At 51.1% G+C, this 11,851-nt stretch overlaps 1 protein-coding gene and 1 long non-coding RNA gene across 4 annotated transcripts in view; both read left to right on the forward strand.

Annotated features, from left to right (window-relative positions):
• Positions 1 to 11,733, forward strand: part of LOC106724464 — a 19,604-nt gene extending 7,871 nt beyond the window's left edge. Inside the window, exons 2-3 of the long non-coding RNA XR_001360270.1 lie at positions 2,065 to 2,077; positions 11,705 to 11,733. This is a non-coding gene — a long non-coding RNA (uncharacterized LOC106724464). The remainder of the gene's footprint in view (positions 1 to 2,064; positions 2,078 to 11,704) is intronic.
• The window catches only part of LINGO1 (leucine rich repeat and Ig domain containing 1), a 260,571-nt gene that overhangs the window by 46,223 nt on the left and 202,497 nt on the right, over positions 1 to 11,851 (forward strand). The gene's annotated exons all lie outside the window — the stretch shown is intronic.

Below are 11,851 nucleotides of genomic sequence, written 5' to 3' on the forward strand. Positions count from 1 at the left end.
GTGGTGGCGGTGGTGGTGGTGGGGGTGGCAGGGGTTGTGGGGATGGTGGGGGTGGGGTTTGGCATGCAGAGGGCAAAGAGAGATGAAGGTTCTCACCCCTACTCCCCTTTCTGCACAGCCCTTAGTTTCTTTTGGCCCCAGACTGAATTGCATATATGGGTGCCCTTCACCAGGGACCCATTGTCTTCCACGGCCTACCCTCTGCTCTTCCATTCAGGCCCAGGACAGAGTTGGGAGGAGGCTGAATATGCTGAAAACAGTTTGTAATGGTGGATGTGGACTGTGTAAGATTGGAGTTGTTCAAGGAAATAGGCGGATGCGGCGAGCAAGAGGGGAGTTTATTAGAGGGAATGGGGGATGGAGCCACAACTGAGGAAGGTTAGGACTCAGTCCACTGTCCTTGGGGTTGAATTTTATGCACAAAAACCACAAAGGGAGGAGGCTGGGGGATGTAGGTGTTCTAGTCTGATTAGATGGAGCTCGTTGTCCTTCAGACCGATTAGTGCTGGCCATTGAGGCTGTGGGCTGTAAGCCGTTGTTATCGTTGGCCTGCTGTCTCGCCCTCAGTGCGGCTGCCTCCTGTTGTGCTGGATAGAGTGACCGATGGCTGTCCCACGAAATGAGGCTGGGGCCACTTTCTCATTCGGGACTTTCTAGTCCACCTGAGCCAAATGTCCTCTGCTGGCCTGTCAGACTGGACCTTGGGCTCAGGAGCAGCCAGTCTGGAAGCGGGTAGCATCCTCTTGCCTTCTGAGACCCCAGGCTCCCTGGAACCCATGCCATGGCTGCTGCTCTGACCCAGCTGGCCAGGTGACATCCTGGGTATGGTATTGTTGCTGTTTGGTAGGGTGTCCACCTGCATGTTAGCCTGGTATCTCCACTCAATGCTGCCTAGCTCTTTTTCTGGGAGACCAGATCTTTTCTGCTTGGATTGGGTGTCCTGAGAGAGGTGCATCCTCAGATCCAGCCTAGTGTAGCTGAGTGCCTAGAATGTGTATTCAAGTAATTATTACCTGAATCCCACTTACAGATGAGGGGGCAATGAAGTGAGGTGACCCCTCAACACAGAGAGGGTTCTTGCTAAAAGGTGTGTCTCTTCCCCTGTCCCCTGAGACCTTCCAGTTAGCCTAGCAGAGAGGAGCTGAAGGGGACATTGACAAGGTCCTCTCCTCAGTGTGCCGTCTATACCTTTACCCTAGGTCCCACAGGGTCCACCTTCAGGCATTGCCAAGGTCATTTGAGGAGACTTTGCCACAGTCCAGGTGGTGGCTCTGCTGTCCAGGTGGAGGGTGGGCCACCAGGGAAGGCAAGGTGGGTCCTGCAGATCCTGTGAGGCAGGTGTCCTGAACATGTGTCTGACAAGGCTGGGAGCTGAGAGGCTTGGTATTTAAGTTCAAGTCTTGCCACTTACTGTCTGTGTGGCCTTGAGCAAGTGGACCTCAGTTTACTCCTGTGGAGCTGAGGTGCTCACATGGAATAGTGTGTGTGGACTGTAGGGCTGGTGGGTCATGTATGGAGACTGTGGATTTGGTGGGGCTGGTTCACATCCCAGCACTGCCACTGGGAAAGTGCTTCACTTCTCTTAATCTCTTTGTCCCCATCTGCACAATGGGCATAATGATATCTGTCTCACCGAGGTGTGCACTTGGTCGGTGGGAAGCCTCTGGGTTCGTTCCCCTGAATCATTTAATGAGCCTATTCTTCCTGAATACCTCACGTGGTGGCCATAAAATGAGTAGGCAATGTGGTCCCTGCCTCTGAGTAGCAGCCTGAAACTAGAGGGACCAAGGAAAAATGCTGTGAGCCCCAGAAAATGGAAGGATATAAGGGCCGGAGAAATTAGGGAGTGCTTTCTGGAGAAGGTTGGACCTTAGTGTTTAGGAGGATCAGGGGGAGGGGATGGGACAGTTTGGAGTGTGGAGAGGGCTAGCCTGGTTGGGAATTGTGTGACCAAAAACCAGGCAGAAGGATCAAGCACAGGGTAGGGTATGAGCTCCTGAGAACAGGCAGTGGGGGTGTTGGGTGTGGGAGAGTAGGTGCAGTCAGAGCCCAGAGAGGTCCCAGCCCTGGAGCCCTGGTGGGGTTGGGGGACTAAGAGTTGGGAGTGAACAGCTGTGTCCTGACATAGGACAGGGAGACAGCAAACATGCAGCCTGGATCCCAGCACAGAGCCTGATATGGGGCCTGTGAGGAGGGATGGAGGTTTAGTGTAGGGTCCATGCACAGACAGGACTCCCCAGGCCCTGGGGCCTTAGGTGGGAGGTATGAAGGCCTGGGAGGAGGCTGGTGGCAGCTGTGCAAACTGGCAGGAAGGGTCTGTGGGGAGGCTCTGGCTAGAGTTGGGAGTCAGCCTGAGAATAGTCTCTAAGCCTGGATTAAGGAACCAGGTGGTCTAGCTTCTTAAGGCCAAGTAGGGGGTGGTCTGTGGTGGATTGCAAAGGCCAGGAGACTCATGCTTATCCAATACCCACTGTGCCAGGCCCTGACTTAGACTCACTGTGAACTCGGCTTGCACAGCACTCCAGTGGGTGTGGCACTTAGTCCCATCCTAAGGAGTTGAAAATTAAGCTCAGAGAGGCTAATGATTCACTCTCTGTGGGTCATATTCCACACCTGACTCCAAACTTCTTGCCTTTTCAGGAGCCCCACACTATTCCCCAGGATTGTGGTTTTTAGAGGTGATGACCTCACAGACCTCCCTGGGCGGCTCAGTAGAGAGACACCCAAATATGCAACATTCCTAGGCTTTGTATTTCTTGGAGAGGCAACCAAGGGGAGAGAGTTGGATAGAGTGGGGAAAGCAGGGAGCCTGGTGAGAGGGGGTGCAGGGTCTGGAGGAGAGAAGAGAGGTCATGACTGGGGAGGCTGTGGGATGGTGAGAGATGTTGGAGACTGGCTTTGGGGTGGGAAGGCTGAGAGTCAAGTCGGTAAGGTATTTTGGCCTGAGCAACAAGATACATGATGGCACTGTTGTCTGAAATGGGATTCTGGGCCAAGCAGAAGTGTGACCGTCCTTGTGTAGACTTGCTCAGTGTGAGGTGCCTAGGAGCCATCTAGTCGGGACCTAGATGCTCTCAAGATGTCTTCTCACGTCTGGTCATGCTGGCTATCTCATTGCTAAGTTCCCTGAACCCCACACAGCCTTCCTCTGACCTGTGGCATCTAGAGGAGGGAGCAAGAATTTGAGTGACACTTGATAGGAAAACTTGGAGAGCTCGGGTGCCATCTCCTGCTGATATCTGGTGTGTGTGTGTGGACCCCCCACCCCCAGGCCCATTAATAAACAGAGAAATAAATTAACAAGTATTCAACCCACCAAATATTCCTTCTGCTCTGTATATTAGAGCACGGGAACATGATTTTCCCCTGGAGCAAATTGCTACAGCCGAACATGCTCCTCCAAAAACTGCTTGAAATTCTGGAAAGCTTGTTGATTTCAGTTCCTTTCCCTTTCTTTCTGCCTCCTGTCCTCAACCCCCAGGCTGCTTCCCATTGTCTTCCCTGTGCTTGGTCTCAGAGGAGCCAGAGAAGGGGGAGGTCCCTGGGGAGCAGCAGCTCAGGGGTACAGAGGGTAAGGAGCTTTTGGTGTGCTGAGCATGAATTAAATGCCCAGGGCTTACAGAAAGGACCTGTGGTCTCCTGTGGAGGCTGCCACACACATGCTGTGTGACTTTGGGCTAGTCACTGCTCCTTCTAGCCTTTAGTTTACCCCTGACAAACACGCATACCATCCCATGCACCTTGTGCGACACAGAGTGCTGTGTAAGTGTGGACCACCTCCTTCTGAGGACACTGTATGCAGGGAATGGGATGCTTCCCTCATCTCACCACAGGCTTTTCTGTGGAGCCTTTGGACTCAGGGACAATAGCCCTACTTCTAAATCCTTTAGGGCACATCTAAGTTTCTTACAGCAAATTAATTTAACTTCACTTTAATTAAACATGTCATTAAAATGTATATTTATTTATAGACCTTTTCTCTCTCTGCATATTCTGATCATTTCTGTCATTCAGAGACCAGGTTTCCACTTGCAGGCAGCCCCTTAAGGGTGGTAGCCTGGTTTGAGGGGAGGCCTTTGCACATTGATTCTGGCTGGCTCGGGCCAGGCTGTCATTACCTTTAGTGGAGACAGAAGAGGGAAGCTGGGATCTGGTGCTAAGGAGCCATAAAATTCCAGCCTTTTCCCCTGTCCGAGGGGTCTGCTGTACTTTGTGAAAGATCTCAAGTCCCATCAACCCTGCAACTGCCTCTTGCTCCTCTCAGGAGAGTCCAACCCGGAAGAAACTACTGAGGCTTTGTAGACTGCATTAAGGATGGATCTTGGCTGGGGCCAACTGTGTGGTCACAGGTCCAGCAAGCCAAGATCTGGCCTGTCTTCAGCCCTAGGACTGCCCAACACCTTGTCTCCTCCAGGAAGCTCTCCTTGACTTTGTCATTTTCTTAGTTCACTTGGCTGCCATAGCAAAAACTCATAGACTGGGTGGCTTAATCAACAGCAGTTCTGGAAGCTGGAAGTCTGAGGTTGGGGTGCCAGCATGGTTGGGTTCTGGTGACAACTCTCTTCCTGGCTTGCAGATGGCTACCTTCTTGCTGTGTGCTCATATGACAGAGATATTTATGGTGTCTCTTTTTATAAGGGCACTAATCATATCAGATTAGTACTTCGCCATTATGACTTCATCTAATCTTAATTATTTCCTTCAAATACAATCATGTTGGAGAAATGGGCTTCAACATATGGACTTTGGGGGACATAGTTTGGTCCATAGTGCCATACCTGCACATAGCCACACATTCTAGCATTTGTTGCAAACTGTTGGCTTTAATTTCCCCCAGGTCTCCTCTCATTAAAGTCCTGGGTATACTGGAGGCTCTAAAATGACACTCTGGCTTAAACTGCTTCCTGGCTGAGGCCACAATTTGGGGGAATTTCTAAGTCCTTCCCCTCTCATGTGGTAGGTGGGCAGAATACCCTAACCTCTCCCCAGGTCTAGTCTGCCTGTTGGTGTCTGAAGTGGAGGAGTCTCCAGACACATACACCTGCCACATGCTCTCCTTCAGTGGCCCACCATTACCCATGGGGAAAAGTTCAACCCCCTTGGTCTGCTCTCTAAGGCCCTTCAAATTAGCCCTTGCTCACCCCATTTAGTCTCACTTCCTGCCCCCTCCATTGTTCCAAGAACAGGTCTAACTATTTTGTTTCCTGTTTTTGAACCTATTGTTTCTTCTGCCAGGTATGAAGTTGTCTCCTCATCCAGCCAGTGAACTCCTATCTATCCTGCAAAGCCCTCCTCAGCATGGCCTTCTCCAGCTCCTTGGGCTGAATTGGTCCCTCCCTTCTTTGAATTCCAATGGCACTCTGGGCTTCCCTGCCACAGTGCTTAATACCCTGGATGGTCTTTGTCAGGGGACCTCCTCAGTGCCTGGTTCCATAATTATCTGTAGAATAAATGAATGGATGAATATTTATTGAGCACCCACATACAGGCACACATTTGGACCTGGGAGGCTGTTATTATGGAGCTTACATTGTAGTAGAGGAGACAGACTTAAACAAGATGCATAAGCAAAATATGTATTGTGTTAGATAATGTCAAGGAGGAAAAATAAATTAGGGAAGTGGGAAAGGAACTGTGAGGGGTAGGGGTGTCTTACTGAGAAGGTAACTTTTAGGTAAAGTCCTGGAGGAGGTGAGGAAGCCACATGGATATCCTGGCAGAGGGAACATGTAGAGATTGGGGTGCCAGCATGGTTGGGTTCTGGTGACAACTCAGGTGGGAGCATGCCTTGCCTGGGTGAGGAACAGGGAGGCCAGAGGGCAGGAGGAGATGAGGGAGGGAGGGGGTAGAAATTGATGTCAGAGAGTAAATGGGGCCAGAACTTGCAGACCATTGTAAGGACTTCAGCTTTTGCTCTGAGTGAGGCAGGAGTCACCGCAGGGTTTTGACAGAGTGACCTCTGTGACTTGGGTTTTAAGGGTCCCTCTGGCTGTGGTGTTGAGGAGACTGGGGGATAGGGGCAGAAGCTGGAAATCCAGGGAGGAGGCTGTTGCAGTAATCTAGGAGAGAAGGTAGTAGCTTGGTCAGGGTAACAGCCACTGACAAGGACCATCCAGGTGTTAAGCACTATGGCAGGGAAGCCCAGAGTGCCACTGGAGTTCAAAGAAGGGAGGGACCAACTCAGCCCAAGGAGCTGGGGAAGGCCATGCTGAGGAGGGCTTTTCAGGGTAAATAGGAGTTCACTGGCTGGATGAGGAGACAACTTCATACCTGGTGGCAAGAAACGATCAGATTTCAGAGAGATTTTGAAGGTTAAACTAATAAGGCATGCTGATGGTGGGTCCACTGTGAGAGTAAGAAAGAGAGGTTAGAGTTGATCCCACAGTTTTTGGCAGCTGGGCTGATGGGGGTTCTAGCACCTGAAATGGGGAAGCCAGCAGGGTCAGACTTGAGGTAAAATGAGGCACTCAGCTGTGAACAGTAGTTTGATGTGGCTGTGTTTCCAGGAGAAGGTAGTTGGTGACTGTGATAGGCTAAGTAATGGCTCCCAAAGATGTCCATGTCCTAATCCCTGAAACCTGTGAAAGTTACCTTCCCTGGAAAATGTCTTTGCAGATACGATGAAGTCAAGGATCTTGAGATGGGGTGATTATTCTGGAGGTCTGGGTGGGTCCCAAATGCCATTGCTAGTGTCCTTATAAGGAGGAGGCAGAGGGAGATTTAGTTACAGAAAGGAGAAGGTGATGTGACCAGAGAGGCAGAGGCTGGAAGAGGCAAGGAAGGCGTACCCTGGAGCTTCCAGAGGGAATCAGCGCTGCTCATGCCTTGGTTTTGGCCCAGTGAAACCAGTTTCAGAGCTCTGGCCCCAGAATAGTGAGAGAATAAATTTCTGTTCTTTTAAGTCACCAAGTTTGTGATAATTTGTTACAGTGGCCACAGGAAACGAATACAGTTGGAACAGTCCTAGTAAGAGAGTGAGTGAAACACCCTTAATGTCCCTGGGCCATGGAGAAAGGGAGTATGTGCCCTCCTGTGAGGTGTGAGGTCAGATTGCCCACAATGATGGGATCAACCTCCACTATGATGATAGCAATACCAGAAGTAGCAATGCCCCATGTCCACTTGTCTGGTACTAGATAGTTGACTCAGTCTAGAATGTTTGCTCCTTGTGATCCCCCTGAGATTAAGACTGCCAGCCGGGGAAGGCTGGGGTGAACACCTACAATGAATCAGGCCCAGCGCCTGGGCTTTTGTCCTCTAGTTAGCGCAGTGATGAGGGCCGTCTTTGCATGGGGCTGAGTCTTTCAAGGCAGTGGGAATGTCTCATCTGGCCAGGCTAGAAGGCTGCTCTGAGCAGAGTCCTTAAGAGCTGGGCTCTGGGGCCAGCCTGCTTGGCTTTGAACCTGGCTCCTCCACTTTCAAGCTGTGTGGCCCTGGCTATGCCTCAGGGTCTTGTCTATAAAGTGGGTGTATTAGTAGTGCTGTCTTCATGGAGTCATCACAAAGTTTAAATTATTACATGTAAAATGCTTAGAATACATCAGCTCTTAACCCTCAGGCCTTGGGGGGCCAGAATGTGGTGGAAAGAGCTTTGCAGTCCACGGTTCTTGATTTGAATCCTAGCTCCCCCACAAACCAGCTGTACCATCTTAAAGGCTAGATTTTTGTAGGATTTGGTAGCTGATATGTAGAGCCTAAGTTGGGGGTTCAGCCAGGGTTAGCTCCCTTTTCTCCTTCCCATCAAAGCCCTAGGTAGGTGAATGATCCCCCAGCTGCCTCTACTATGGGTAGATTCTGTTTTAGGGGTCACAGGGCAGCAGCGGGTATGTGGGTGAGGGGTTGGCTGGGGACTCTCCAGTGGCTCTAGGCATGCCAAGGAGGATAGCCAGGGCAATCAGAGTGAAGCCTTAAGGCACCATTAACATGCTGTGGCTGTGGGTCTGTGGTTTTGGTGGCCTTGGCAGCAGCAATTTATTCAGGCCTGTTGAAATCTACAGGGAAGACGTGGTGATATTTATAACCCAAATCTCTGTTTTTATAAAGGGAGGTGTGGGGAGTGGGAGGGAGGAACTGGACTTTTTAATAATGTCATAAATGAGTCTGTCTCCCTGGAACAGCAGTGGTGATGGCAGCCACAGGCTGACAGATGTGCACACTGTAATATGGGCCCATGGTGGTTGTAGTGAGGACATTGGGAGGGATAGATAGTCTGGGACTTGGGACAGCCAGCTATGCTAATGAGGGTATGTCTAGGATGCTGATGGGGTGATGAAGCCTTAGAACTGGGCATGTTGCTGGCCAGGGTTTGGAGGAGACCCTCTGGCCTCTGGCCCAGGGACAGCTTCAGAGTCAGAACAAGCCGGCAGAGAGATACTTTCAGAGTTGGAGGCCTACCTGCACAGTGTTGATCCAGGCCTAGAGAGGCACAGACATAGGCAGAGTGCTGCAGAGTTTTGGCTCAGGTTGTCGGAGGCTATATCTCAAGGAACAGTAAATCTGGTGTGAAGGAGGAGATGACTGGGGAGGCTTAGTTATGCCTGGTGTGCAGGGCCTCATCCAGTGCTGAGTATGGTGGGCCCACAGTGTCAGAGCTTCTGGGGCCAGGGCTTTACCTAAGTTGTCTCATTTCAGAGGCATGAGGAACTAGCCTTGAGCCACCCAGCCAATTGGTTCTCCAGCTTGGCCCCCACCTAGGTCCACAGGGACACTAATGGGAAGTGGAAGGCAAGGAGGAGCTGGGACCTGCAACCTGGAAAATGGCAGGCTCAGGGGCTATCCTTGTTGTCCAGAAACCTTGGAGGGGTCAGACCCTCCCTCCCCCCAAACTCTGGTCTACAATGGGAACTAACTGCCCTGGGGTAGAACCAAGTCTAGGAAGGGGGATCCCAATTAGAGCTACAGATGGAGAGGCTGCTTTATGGTGAGTTTGCTGTCATCAGAAGTATGCAGTAGGGGCTTGATGGCAATGACCAAGGAGACTGGAAAGGGAATACCTGATGGAGAGGGGTGGGTTTGGGACCTGTCCTTCATGAGGTACTGCCATCCTGAGTTCTAGGAGCTAAGACGGACCATGACATGAGCACTGTGGCTCTGCTCCTCTTACAACATGCACTGCCCCTGAGCCTCAGGTCCAGGAGATGAGAGACCTAGGTTCTAGTGCCAGCTTGGCCCTGACTTGCTGTGTGACTCCAGCTGGAGCCCTTGACCTCTCTGAGGTGGAAATAGGGAACAGTGGTTGTGGGCAGGGAGCTGCTGTGGAAGAACCTTAGGGCCTGATGCTGGGTGGTAACTCCAGCTCCTCTTGACCACTTTCCTCTGCAGACAGTTGGACCCAGGTAAAGGGGGAGACTAGAAATCTAGGAACATCCATTGATGATCCCTGTGGCCAGTGTCAGGGCTCAGCCTGGGGTCAGGAGGCTTCTTTTGTTCTGCTGTGAGTGGCAGGCAGTGACATATTGGCCTGCTGCTGTCATTGCTGATGTCACCAGTCTGAATCAGGTGGAAGGAGAACTGTGTGTGTGGTGGGCACTCAAGCCTTGCTCACACATGCCGAATGCCTGGATTGCATGTGTGAGCATCTGTGTGGATGTATGTGTATTGAATGTTGGGAATTGGAGCAGGGCTCCTGAGGGATGCCCCACAACTTCTGGCATCCAGTGGTGTGTAGGTGGAATTGGATGGGGTTGTTTCTTGATTCTGAGGTAGAATCTAAATAGAAGGAACTTGAGGGGCAACGGGCCCTGAATGATCTGGGCAAGGGGCTAGAGGGCTTGGCTGGGAACAGAGTAGGCATGGGCATGAGATAAAGGCTTGTCAGGCACGGTCAGTATCAGATCAGCATTGCATGTGTGTGAAGGCCCACACTTCCCCTGCTCACTTGAGGAATCAAGAAAACTTTATGGGAAAGTGAAACCTCCTCCCTGTACACTCTCACCACCCCCTAGACCAGCGGTTCTCAACCTGTGAGTCGAGACCCCTTTAGGGGTCGATCGACCCTTTCACAGGGGTCGCCTAAGACCATCAGAAAACACATATATACTTACATATTGTTTTTGTGATTAATCACTATGCTTTAATTATGTTCAATTTATAACAATGAAATTGGGGGTCACCACAACATGAGGAACTGTATTAAAGGGTCGCGGCATTAGGAAGGTTGAGAACCACTGTCCTAGACGGACCCTCTGTGGCCTCCAACTCCACTCACCCATTCCCCCCAGAGAGAACAGGCTGGCCTGCAACCCCCAGAGGGTCTGGTCAGGCAGGGATCAGAGCGTGAGCCTCCCCTCCCACCTTGGGAGCAGCTTAGGAGGGTGGCAGGTAAGGCGAGGCTCCCACTGTTGTTCTGGTAGTCAGGGCTCAGGAGGGTGGGGAGTCCTCCCAGAACTCATGACCCCTTTGTAGCATGAAAGTGCGGGATTGAGGAGGGTTTGTGAGGGCTGGCAGAAGCCTGAGGGATGCTCTCAAGATTTAGAAGGGGGTGAGTTAGGCAGAGATCCCTGAGTTGGCAGGACAGATGGGGGCCTCTGAATTCAGGGAAGGGTCACTGCTCCTGGGCAGGTTCCTAGGGTGAGGGCATTGGAGGAGAGTTTTGCTCCAGATGGGGCCTCTTTGAGGCTGGCTGTGCCCAAATGAGTTTCCAGGGCTGTGAAGGGGAGGCCAAGAGCCAATATTCTTAAAATCCTACCTCTCCTGGTCTGTGTGACCCCAGGGAAGAGCCTTTATCTCTGTGTATCATTGCACAGTAATAGCTCTCATGTCATAGGGCCACTGTGCTAAAAGGTCCTAAAGGCTGAACAGTCACATGTTTCTTCCTGTGCTGATCTGGGGCTGGAGTCTGGCTGGGCTGCATGGGCTTCTTAAGTGAGCAGGGATGGGGCTTAGTTTGGCCTGTCTCTGTTCAGATCTCACCTACTAGCTGCCACTTAACATTACTGTGATTAGCCTCCTCATCTGTAAAGGACATGAGGAGGGATGACCTTGTGGGGCTCTGTGCCAAGATTGAGTCAGTTCAGTCAAGCCCTGTGCTTAGTAGGTGCTCATTAAATGTTGGTCACCATTGTTATAATATGAGAATTGAAAGTGCTCAGAGCTCCAGGCAACCCCCTTCCTCCACCAGCCTGCCCCTCCCAGGGACAGGGTATCCAGGGCTCCAGGGTCCTCAGCAGTCACACTGGCAGCTCCGTGGCTCAGAGTGTAGGCTGAGGCCTTGAGGGAGAGCACAACTGCAGGGACCTAGGCTCTGAGAGCAAATGTTTGGAGGTGAAAGACTGGGGGATGGTAGGAGGGAGAGACTGAAGCCCACTGCCTGGTCTCCAACCCCCAGAGCCAAGTCTAGATCCTGATAATTAGCACCAGAAGGAGCCAGGCGAAGGTGCTCTTCCCAGTCTGCTCTTAGACACAGCATTACAGTAATTTTGGCTTCTGGTGGCAGCTGGAGGTGGGGGTACTTTTCAGGTTTTTTTTTTTAAATTGTCCATAGGGATTTTCAAACCTATCTACTCTCGCCTCATTTGGAGAAAAAAGAAAATGTGTTAATGGGTCCTTCTCTGCAGCGGAGGAGGACAATTTATGATAGAGGTGATAAACTTCATTTTAATGAGAAGCAAATCTCACTTTACTTTAAACTACAGATTTTCCCTCCTGGTCTGTAGATTTTGGGCATTGAAAGTGGAAGCTGAGGTGTCAGGTGGGGAGGACCTAGGGGCTAATGCGCTGCTCAGGGAAGCCTGGTTAGAGATCCTTCACCAGCCCCACTGTTTTGCCTGCATCCCTTTCTTTTTCTTTTATTTTTTTAAAATATATTTTATTGATTTTTTACAGAGAGGAAGGGAGAGGGATAGAGAGTTAG

This window comes from Myotis brandtii, unplaced genomic scaffold, assembly GCF_000412655.1.
Source record: "Myotis brandtii unplaced genomic scaffold, ASM41265v1 scaffold838, whole genome shotgun sequence".
Taxonomy (NCBI): Eukaryota; Metazoa; Chordata; class Mammalia; order Chiroptera; family Vespertilionidae; genus Myotis; species Myotis brandtii.